Below are 12,083 nucleotides of genomic sequence, written 5' to 3' on the forward strand. Positions count from 1 at the left end.
CTGAAGTCCCTATGCCCTTGTGGGTTGAACCAACTGTGCCCCTCCGACCCCCTACATCTCTACTTACCTCTGCTGTTGTTGGTCTCCCTCCTGCAACCTCTGGTGCTTTGCCTGCAGACTGCTTGTCAAAAGCAGAATCCTCTTTGAAAAGCATTGGGTGCCTGAAATTGCACACTGCACCCGGCTGCCCCTGTTCCGCTGGTGGAGTATGTTTAGTGCTGCTTTGTGCCCCCACCCCATGCTGATTCTTACCCCCAAAGTTTACAACCGATTTATCAACCTGAAAGCAATGTGGCTCTGAGCGCCCCCAGTCTCCATTGAAATGCATTGGTGTGAACTCTAATTTTGACTTCTGCACTTGACCGCCCTTGTGCCACTGGTGTAGTTCTGGTTCTCACCTGACCATTATCCTTTGTTCACATTTGGTCCCGAAGACTCAGATTGTAAGTGTTGTATTTATCTGTTAAACCGCATTATTGTTTGCTTCCTTAGGATAACATTGAACTGTTCAGAAATTGCACTCTATCGACTTTTTAAAGTAGAAGCATTTTTAGTTAAAATCTTACTTACCTTATTGTGAAGATCTCAAAATAAAATGAAAACAAAGCTCATTGGTGTGGATTCCCTTTTTGATTCCTGTGTCCATTATTGGTCAATGTTGTGCAATAAATGTCTTACACTCCTCTGTGTTAGGTCTAAGGCTGCTCGCACACACTACCACTATTAGAGCACTTTGGGTTTTACATTGAGCCCTGTACACGTTTGGGGAACCCCTGGATACTGTGCACGGTATGAACACCTAGTGCCATACCATATACAGAGCCAACTTCCTAGAGCATGTGTTACTTTCCCCATCATGCAGTCTTCAGACTGGGGGTGCTGAATAGTAAAGCTTGTGTCTTTGTGCTGCAGCACCCTGCTAATGTCACTGGAGTGTGTACTACGAGATGACCACAATGCCTTGCGTGTGCGACAAGTGTTCACCCCCGTGGTCTTGTTGCGGCACCACAGTGCAGATAACTACCCCTCCTTTCTCAGGCCCACAGTCCAGGGACTTACAGTTTGTCTTCTGTTTGTTGATAGAACACATGTGGTGTGCAAGAACAGGAGGTGTGAGGCAAAGCCAAGTGTCAGGCCAAGAATATGACTGCAACAGGCCGCTGAGGTTCATGGTGTTGGCCGCGGCTTCGGGGATCCAAATCGATAGTGCTGGTGCAGGCTCCGTCTACCAGGGCTGTCTCGGGTGTAGCAGGCCGCTACACTCGGCCCATGTGGATCTAAGCAGGCCTGGCAGGGGGCCTCTGTCACGGTTGTGGCTGCAGCACACTCGGCACAGCAGTGCTTCGGCTGGGCCACAGTGACGCATCCGCAAGCAGATAGGGTGACGATGGGGTCCCGCAGGCACCTAGCATCCTTGCTCCAATGGTAAATCTGATTAACATCTCCCTTTCACAGGACATTGTACCCCCGAGCTGGAAGAAGGCCATAGTTAAAGCTCTATTGAAAAAAGCCAATATTGACCCTCTGGAACTAAACAACTACCGGCCCATCTCCCTTCTGCCAGGCATCAGCAAGGTGGCAGAAAAATGTATCAATCGCCAGTTATCCTACTACCTTGAATCAAGGGATCTGCTTAAGCCCTCACAGATGGGCTTTCGCCCGGGCCAGGGCACGGAAACCGCTATGATTGCGGTACTTGAAAAGGCCAGAAAGATCATAGATTCAGGGGGATCAGTGGCAGTGATCCTCCTGGATTTGAGTGCAGCCTTTGACACCGTAAACCATCTGACACTGGTCCACCGTCTCAGGGATTTGGGGATCTCTGGCCTTGCCCTCTCCTGGCTGAAATCCTTTTTAGATAGCCGCTCCTTTCAGGTGGCTGAGGGCAATTTCATTTCCAACCTAACCCCGGTACACTGCGGTGTCCCTCAGGGCTCATCTCTGAGCCCTACGCTTTTCAATGTGTACTTGTCTCCCCTTGAAAAAATTGTCACTCCATATGGAATCAAACTTCTGACCTATGCTGATGACACCCATCTGGTTGTATCACTAAGTCAACAGGACCACCCTTCCATCGATATTTATTCCTGTCTCAAGGATATATCTAGCTGGATGGATAGATCCCACCTCAAGCTTAATAGCGACAAGACGGAGATTCTGGTCATAGGTAATCAGTCTCATTTTCGCCCCTAGACTTTATGGCCCCCGTATATGGGTCCGCCCCCGACCCCGAAGTCAGACATTAAAAGCTTGGGGATTTGGCTGGACCAAGGCCTTACGCTTAACACCCAAGCAAGGAAAACCGCCGGAACTTGCTACGGCCTCCTTCGTACCTCCCGCAAAATGTTACCTTTGCTCCCTATCCAGTCCAGGAAGCTTTTGATCCAGGGCCTCATATTGTCCAGATTGGACTATGGTAACGCTCTTTATCTTGGTGCCCCAAAGAATGTGACGGCCAAACTGCAGGTCACGCAAAATACTGCCGCCCGGCTCCTTACAGGCACTAACAACCACTGCTCAGCTAAACCGTCCTTCAGGTCACTTCACTGGCTTCCCATACTGGAAAGAGTACACTTTAAGGCCCTCTGTACTACTCATAAAATTCTTCATGGTAAGGCTCCCGCTATCTTGAAAGATCTTATTTCCCCTTACAAAACCAACAGAGCCCTTTGGTCCACACATCTCCATCTGGCTTCAATTCCCAGGATCAAAAGGGCTCGATCTGGAGGCCGTCTTTTTGCATATAATGCCTCCAAATTGTGGAACTCTCTTCAAATAGACATTCGTGCTCAGCCCAATCTTTTGTCCTTTCGCAAACTCCTGAAAACCTGGCTGTTCCCTTAACTTCCATCTCTCGTCCTCTCCAGCTCTTTCACTAGCGCTGGGAATCTCACGGGCAGCCATGCGCTCTAGAAATCAATAAATAAATAAAATTGAGGTAGCCACAGCCTGATGTCAGTAGAGGACTGTGGACAAGGGCAGCATCTGGCTCAGGCCACAGGTTGGACCAACAAACAGGAGGACGGTCGAGAACTGGAGGTGACACAGGACAGATGCCTACAGCTGTGGTGGGGAGCGCAGGGCTTAACTACCACTTGTCACCAGTATAGGGTGCCCTAGACAGTCCGTTAAGTGAAGCCTAGTTAGTTGTGGCGATGTGCTGCACAGAACAGACATGCACCTAGTGATACGGTGTGAGAAAAGGCCTGAGTGACCTTATGTCCCTTTATTTATCTCCTCTGGCCGCTCCCGGCATAGGGAGTGGTGTGATGGGTGTATCATGGGGTAGATGACCGATGGCTTTCTGCACTGTGGGCAGAGAATCAGGGAACCAGAATTTCCTGAGAATTGGGTAAGTGGGCAGAGTCAGATGTGTGACCAGAAAGAGCAAAACAGCACAATTGTTTGTATTTGTTTGGCATTTCACTGACCAGTTGCAGCTTAATATGTTATTTAATTCAACCAATGGACACATGTTTATTTAAGGTTTAGTGTGAGTTATTGACATTAAAATACATTCACAAAGTAGGATATGTTTCCAATCCCAGAATGTCCCAAATATGCTTAACCCCTTCCATGCTCATGACGGAATGGTTCCGTCATGAGCACAAGTTCAAGTGTGCTCATGACTGAACAATTCCGTAATTATTACACTTTCAAAAAATCCCTCTGCTGTAAACAGCAGAAAGAGTTCTCTTTTTTGGCTTCCCCAACATGGTGGGTGGACTTTTGTGGATCTACGCAGATTCTAAAACTTTCCTCCACAAAAATGTGAGGTTTTTGACAAAGTTTGAGGTTTGCAAGGGATTCTGGGTAACAGAACCTGTTGAGAGCCAGACAAGTCACCCCATCCTGTATTCCCCTGGGTGTTTAGTTAAAAAAAATGTATGGGTTTGCTAGGTTTCCCTAGGTACTGGCAGAGCTAGGGTTCAAAATCTACAGCTAGGCACTTTGCAAAAAAAGGGACATTTTTCACTGTGAAAATGTGGTGTGTTCATGTTGTGTTTTGGACTGTTTCCTGTCCCGGGGACCAGGCCTACTCACACAAGTGAGGTACCATTGTTCTCGTAAGACTTTGGGGAATGTGGGTGGGTGGAAGTTTGTGGATCCACGCAGATTCCAGAACTTTCCACCATAGAAATGTGAGAAAAAAGTGTTTTTTTTACATAGTTTGAGGTTTGCATGGGATTCTGGGTAACAGCACCTGGTGAAAGTCCCACAAGTCACCCCATCCTGGATTTTCCTGGGTGTCTAGTTTTCAAAAATGTATAGGTTTGCTAGGTTTCCCTATGTGCCGGCAGAGCTAGAGTTCAAAATCTACAGCTAGGCACTTTGCGAAATAAGGGTCCGTTTTCACTGTGGAAATGTGGTGTGTCCACGTTGTGTTTTGGGCCGTTTACTGTCGCGGGCACTAGGCTTACCCACACAAATAGGTGCCATTTTTATCTAGAGAGTTAGGGTAACACAGAGTTTTAGAGCAAGAGCAACTGTTATTACCTATTGACTTTCGATGTATTTATGCCTTCCAAATGAAAGACAATGTGTAAAAAAGAGGTCACTTTGAAAAATGTCCTATCATTTTCCTGCTAGTATGGGTACTCACAATTTCGGAAAAGTGCAAATAGCTACTGTTTCTAAACTCTATATTTTGTTGCAATTTCAGAAATACATAGGTGTCTTTCATCCCAATTTTTCACTATATATATTTCCCCAAATTAATTGCTAAATACCCGGTACATAATAAAAAACCATAGCAAGACGCTGCTCAGTTATTGGCTCTGGGTTCATCGGGTTCTTGGTGAACCTACCAGTCTATATATCCCCACAACCAGAAAAGTCCAGCGGATGTAGCGGTATTTTGCTTTTAAACATCTGTCATAATTTGAAGAAGTTACAGGTGACAATGTTGGCAAAAATGGCTGTTTTTTTCCAACTCATTTTTAATTATTCCTGTTTTCGATTGTCAGTTTCTATAAAGAAACCTTGAAGGATCTACACAACTGACCCCTTAATGAATTCAGAATTTTGTTTAATGTTCTAAAATGTATAGCTGTACAGGATCCATTATTGCTTTAATTCCTATTTCTACTATTAACTGGAAGAAGGTTGAAAGCACAAAACATAGCAAAAATAGGCTATGTCCCAGTAAAATGCCAAAACGGTGTACAAAATGTCGGTTTTCTGACAAAAGTCTGTCAGTCCCTGAAAGCTGGGAAAAGTGTGATTTCAACCCCACAAACTCTTTATTGATACCATTTGCAGGGAAAAAAACAGACGCTTTCATTTGCAGCACTTTTTTCACATTTTTCTAAAAAAACTAAATGTAGCTGTATTTTGGCTCATTTCTGGGTCCCCTCATGAGGGAATCCACAAACCCTGGGTATCTTTAGAATCCCCATGATGTTGGAAGAAAATTACCTTATGTGGTCAGAAGGTTACAGGGGCCTAAGCACGAACTACCCCAAATAGCCAAAAAAAGACTATTTGGGGCTGAAAAGGGTTAAAAGTGGTCATCAGCCATTTGTCGCCGAGCCATGCAGTTTTTGTCATCAGCACTTCTCCATTTTTTCAGAAGAGCAGTTCAGACATGAATGGTAAAATATCCTATTTTACTAATGTTTTCAACATAATTATGTCTCTGCCATATTTACCACATAATACATAATCTGCTGCATAAACTGACGATATAAAAAAAAAAAATTATTTGTAGCTCAAACAGACCAAAAGTTACTAAACGTGACATGTTGCTGTGAAGTGGAGGGCATTTTGTAAAGGTTGACTGGCCGCCTTTCTCACTGCTTCATTTGCATATTACACTGGTACTAATGAGGCAAAATCTTTACAGAGACTTAGTATGTGCAAAAATGTCAATATAATAACATATCAGAAAATGTACCGCAATACGCTGCAGCCTTTTCTTACTGCATAATTTAGTCATACTAATGTTGTCCCCCATTGCTGCACAATTCCAGTGCCCCCAAAGCAGGCAGCACATGTTAAAAGTGCTTATGCATGAAGAAGAGACCGTGAAGTTTACAAACTTAGTTTTATATGCCTGTGTTGGGACGGGAAGTCTTCTGCATGTCTCCGGAAAGAGTGCCTCCCCTGCCTTATTCTGATTTCCAGGCAAGATCCCTACCTCAGTAAGCATGACAATCATATATGTCCACTGAGGATCTCCCTGTTTACATGGATTGAGATCCAGGAGCTTTGTTCTGAGGTTGAGGGGGCATGCCTAGTGCACCCCTATTTTTCAGAGAGTGGCTATTGCCCTCTCTACCCAGGCTGTGGCAGACGGACAGTGGTGGCAGCAAAATAATCTATTGTAGTGTAGTTCGTATATTCCCAATAGACTCTGCGCATTGGAATAATATATCCTATAGATATGACGTAGGACTTAGGTCAGTAGGTCTCTATCGAATATAATAAACTTAATTGTGAGTGCCAGCTAGCTCAGAGGTCACTAGAAACTTTCTTGAATTCACAAGAAGGGATTTGTTTCTGACAACCGCATAAACATGACAACTTTGTTTCCCTAGGACTGGAATAACTATCTTCAGAGTCGTGGAAACAATAGATAATTATTTTACTCATTCAATCGTGCATGCTTCGTTTCTACAGAGTTTGCAGAAAAAATAGTGAGACAGGCGTTTTCAACAAAAGGTTTATTGAACAGTCTTCTTTCTCGTGCAAGAGAGGTGTACTGCTACAATTGTTAGACAGAATGCAAAGTATAATGCGTACAGCGAGAATAGTATTATGAAATAATACTGTAATAGGATTGTATGGTTTCTAAGCCATATAAAAATACATACATAAATAACACAGGCTAAAATACTCAACTGGTACTTCTAAAATATGCCTACTCCAAAGTACCTAACCTAGGTCTAGTACGAGGGAAGAAGTAAGAATGGTCTTTAGCATAGGTTTAGTTTTTACCAAGAATCTACCAAAGGTTTCTCTAGGTTCTAATCAGCTCCATACCTTAGAATGAAGGAGGTCTTGTATCTTGGTCTCAGGACTCAATTTCCCAACACCCATCAAGGGGAGTCAGAAACACTGGAGCTGGTTTTCTCAGCAGAGGAGGGCAGCTTCCTGATCAGTGCGTCAGCTGGAGAGTCGGCTTCCTTCGGCACTTGCTGTAGCGAGCTGCGTCGGGCAAGTAGGTCGTCGAACTGCTCCGAACCACCGTGCTTTGCCATAGCAAGTGAAGGTATATTTATACCCTGAAGGTGTTTAGGAATGCCAGTATTGACGTAAAGTCGGGCATATGAACGTCATAAATGAACCCCTAAGGAATAGATGTACATTATAAAACTAACTGAGTTCTTGGAGAAATCAATATTCAAGCAAGGGGAAGTCCCTAACGGCTTAAGCTGGTTTTCCAAGAAATCGTTGTGACGTTTGGTGAACGGATGGAAGTAGCCATACCTGTATTTGGGTTGCATGGGCTATGCCTAAATAAAGGCTTGATTTCTATGCCTATATAAGGGCAACATGAATTGTACCTATATAAGGGCATGAATTGGGAAAATCCATTCGGATTATAAAACGCCATACATCACTATAGTCAGGAGGGGTGAGTCACTAGCCACCCTCCTAATCAGGTCTGTGCAAATCTACCCCTTGCCTGGGTCCTGTTGCCTATGTCTACCTGATGTGTGTTTGAGAGCCAGTGAGCGTACTGAGGAGGGATGGTGAGTTGAGCCATTGTGTGTAATGCAATAACACAAAACGATTGCCTGCACCCTACTTATTTAGTGAAATGTAATTATTCAAATAATAGATCATACCATCACTTATTCTCGGTTGATCTGGTACCTTAATTTGTACCATCTACTTTTTATTTCAAAGAATTTCATGCGTGTTTTTTATGCAGAAACCAGATACACTAACACATCTAACTTAATATATACACATACAAAAACATTACATATACAACACAATGTTCACAATTTACATTACATAACATCCTAACACCATAATAATAAAATTACAATGCAACTGTTATTTGTTTTATCAAATTAATTTCATCATTTATCATCAGACCACGTCAAATGCCCAGGGACGTTGAAAAGTTGTTCTCAAAGTCCTAGTATATTTTTAATATATTGTCTATTCCCATTGGTATGCCGACGCGTTTCGAGTTGGGGCCATCAAGGTTCCCAAACTCTCCTCAGGGCCTTATGATTAATCTGTAGATTGGTTCCCAGCGGAAACAATATGTTGAAGGGTTTTTCAATCAAAGGGAACTGTTTCTCAATCCTCTGCCTGTGTCACCATGTCATCGCGCTGTCAATTCTCGTCTCGAGAAGATATCGAGATCAGGTGCTTGTGCGAATGGCTGCTTTTAATTCTCCTTTACCTGCGTTGTACACATCTATCAAGCAGCTTGAGTTCTATAGCCTTCGTTGCTCTAGGACTTGGCCTTCAATAACGGTCGCACTGAATGTGATTAAAGGATCTTGGCATGCACTAAGGCGTTCGCTTCCGCGTCTAGTCAGGAACCATCTGACTCTGAACAGATGGTTCCTGACTAGACGCGGAAGCGAACGCCTTAGTGCATGCCAAGATCCTTTAATCACATTCAGTGCGACCGTAATTGAAGGCCAAGTCCTAGAGCAACGAAGGCTATAGAACTCAAGCTGCTCGATAGATGCGTACAACGCAGGTAAAGGAGAATTAAAAGCAGCCATTCGCACAAGCACCTGATCTCGATATCTTCTCGAGACGAGAATTGACAGCGCGATGACATGGTGACACAGGCAGAGGATTGAGAAACAGTTCCCTTTGATTGAAAAACCCTTCAACATATTGTTTCCGCTGGGAACCAATCTACAGATTAATCATAAGGCCCTGAGGAGAGTTTGGGAACCTTGATGGCCCCAACTCGAAACGCGTCGGCATACCAATGGGAATAGACAATATATTAAAAATATACTAGGACTTTGAGAACAACTTTTCAACGTCCCTGGGCATTTCACGTGGTCTGATGATAAATGATGAAATTAATTTGATAAAACAAATAACAGTTGCATTGTAATTTTATTATTATGGTGTTAGGATGTTATGTAATGTAAATTGTGAACATTGTGTTGTATATGTAATGTTTTTGTATGTGTATATATTAAGTTAGATGTGTTAGTGTATCTGGTTTCTGCATAAAAAACACGCATGAAATTCTTTGAAATAAAAAGTAGATGGTACAAATTAAGGTACCAGATCAACCGAGAATAAGTAATGGTATGATCTATTATTTGAATAATTACATTTCACTAAATAAGTAGGGTGCAGGCAATCGTTTTGTGTTATTGATTGACAAAGGTCCAGCCCGCCCCTATCCCGCCTAAGGACCTAACTCCTTTGGGTTCCATTGTGTGTAATGCAAGCTGTTCTGCTTCATCCCAGCTCCCCCGTGCCCCTACCAATTCTTTGGAGAGGCCTGATGGGCTGGGGTAGACACTCAGCTCTTATCTGGGCTTAGCTGCACTAACTCTGCTAAGTGGACTACCCACACGGTCAGTGCCTCCTGGTCTGGAGTTAATTAAAATTCCTGTTTAGGAAATAGCAAAGGCTGGTACAAGGGATAGCAGTAGATAATCCTGTGCATTCTTTGATTACGCAGTGAACACACCATGAGTGGTTTGTGATTTGAGGTGTAATCAGGATTCAAAAGTAGAAGACCCTCTGATTGGATCAGCCTATCAGAGTTGATAAAAGTCTGGCCTTTGTGGTCAGCTGTGGTTCAAGACTGGTCTATGACTGAAGAGGTGTCTCACACCAGGTCCATCCAAAGGAAGCCAGCAGCGACCCACGGTGTGAAGGCAAGATAAAACACTTGCTCACTGCTTATGGAACTTGAGGAAGTTTTCTCTTTGGCTGATGGATTTTGCTGGAAAGGAATGTGCCAGTTTGAATCAGCAGCACCGGGGAGAGGAATAGCTATTTCTCCTCATTGACCTGTCTCTTTGAATAAGGAAATTGCAGACAGCTGCGCAAGGAGGAAAGAAAGCTTGTGCACATCACGGGAGACAGAAAAGGGGAAGCTTGATCCCAGTCCTTGAAGGTGAGATCGCTTTGCCCTGACCCCTCCCATGTGCTGTGGGAACCTGTCTGGAAATGAAGCTTGCAGCACATCAAGGGAAACAAAGAAGGGGAAGCTTGGTCCCAGTCCTTGAAGGTGTGATCGCTTTGCCCAGACCCCTGCCCTGCTTGAGCCTGTACAAGGAATATCTGTGGAATAGAGGCCAATGAAACAGCCCTCCCACCTTTCTTTTTATGATATCTGGGGGTATCAGGGTGAACTGACACTCTGTCCAGCACTCCCCTCCTATAGCTAGCCAGTGGCTTCTAGACTTGTGGTACTCCAGAAAACTGTGCCAAGGTATCAGGTACCTCTCATCAAATCCCTGGCGCCACTGGAGCTGTGTCCTCACTCAGGATTCAGGATGAGAGGGCACTTCTGTTGCTTTGGGTGGGGGTTATGGGGCTGATCAAGAAACTTTGACTTTTCATCATAAGCTGAAACTATATCCTTTCAATCCAAGGATTGGTATCAAGGCTCTAGCGAATGAGAGCAATCCACTGCAACATGGTCTGTAAGATGCAATGCTAATTGTGTGTCTTCATGTTAACTGTGTTTTTATAGTGCTTGGCATCTAGGCGCTTTAATACTGTTTGCAGTCAGTACTCTGACCCAGAGGGTTGTAGAGACATCTGGGTTTCACTGTTTATCCTAGTTTAGTATAAACCTGTGTAGTTTAATTATCTTGTGTGTAATAAAGTACTTGTCTTTGATAAAAAAAGATAAAGCACTGACTGGACATTGCTTTTATCAGCTGGTAGTACTGTGTGCACTGTATTGTGAATGTCTTACCCCACCTCACCCCACCTCCTTAAGTAAGCCTTAGACTGCTCTGTCTCTGAGAGAGTCAAGTGCTGGAGAGGAGTCCTTGGTTATCCTTGGTTATCCTGGGGCCTCAGTCCACTAGTACTGAGGCCCCAGGATACCAGTGGGGAACACTCTAGTTGATGCAATTGGAGCGCAGTAACCCCTGCATGCCCTGGTGCCCAGGAAGCCAGGTTTAACAGTGTGCAGATCCTGCACTGCAGATCCCTGATGAGTTGCACTTCTACTGCTGAAACAATGCCAATGAAGGTACCAATGGGAGAGGCAGACTGACCTCAAGCATCCTATGACCTCAGTGACAAAGTCTTTGTCGTTCTAGGGTGTGCTTCTTTGTATTCCTGCCCGGAAGAATGGAGGTGAACTTCTGTATGAATTGTGGTGAACAGGCCTTCAAGGTAAACCCGCAATTGCCACTGCCAGGGTCCACCTGTTGGTGCTAAGACTCAAGGGCTTCTACGGTTTTTAAGGGGCATTCTAAGGTCTAGCATGGGAATGTGCTCCCTCAGGAGAGTGGTCTGGTGAAATGGTCATGAAGACTGAACATGGTTCCCCAGTTTCAAATTCGGCTGCTCTAGCAATAGTGCCACATCTGTTCCCCCACTGAACACAATACTGCTCCACTGAGAGAAACCTGCGCTGCCTTCACCTACAATTCAATTGTGCTCCGTGGTACACACCTGGATGCAACTCAGTTCAAATTATGCACTAGACAAGAGTAAAATGCTGCCTGAAAACCAAAAAATGATAATATCCTGGAATAAGGCAGATGAAGTAAGGCATGTGAAATGTAAGCAAGAACAACATGGTTACCTTAACGCTTTTACTCTCATTATCCAGAACTCAATAAGTGTTTTTTTCCTGTAAAGTTAAGGACATGACTACAAGGCCCAGAAGGGACCCTTTACAATGTCAGCTGCTTATATCCTTACAAAAACCGTATGGTTTACAAACACCACATCCCGAAATACAGAGCTGCTTTACACGTTATACACTAAAATAAGGAAAACAGCTGATAAGGATCACATTAAATGTTTTCCACTCCACACATTAACCAGGTATTACAGTACCTCCAGGAATCGTGCACTTCCCCGCCCAGGGAAAACTATGTTGTTCAAAGAAAGAAGAGAAAATGAAAGTAGCGCTTCACTGGTAACTCTCTAAAGTAGTGCTACTG

This window comes from Lissotriton helveticus, chromosome 2_2 (genome assembly GCF_964261635.1).
Source record: "Lissotriton helveticus chromosome 2_2, aLisHel1.1, whole genome shotgun sequence".
NCBI classification, from domain to species: domain Eukaryota; kingdom Metazoa; phylum Chordata; class Amphibia; order Caudata; family Salamandridae; genus Lissotriton; species Lissotriton helveticus.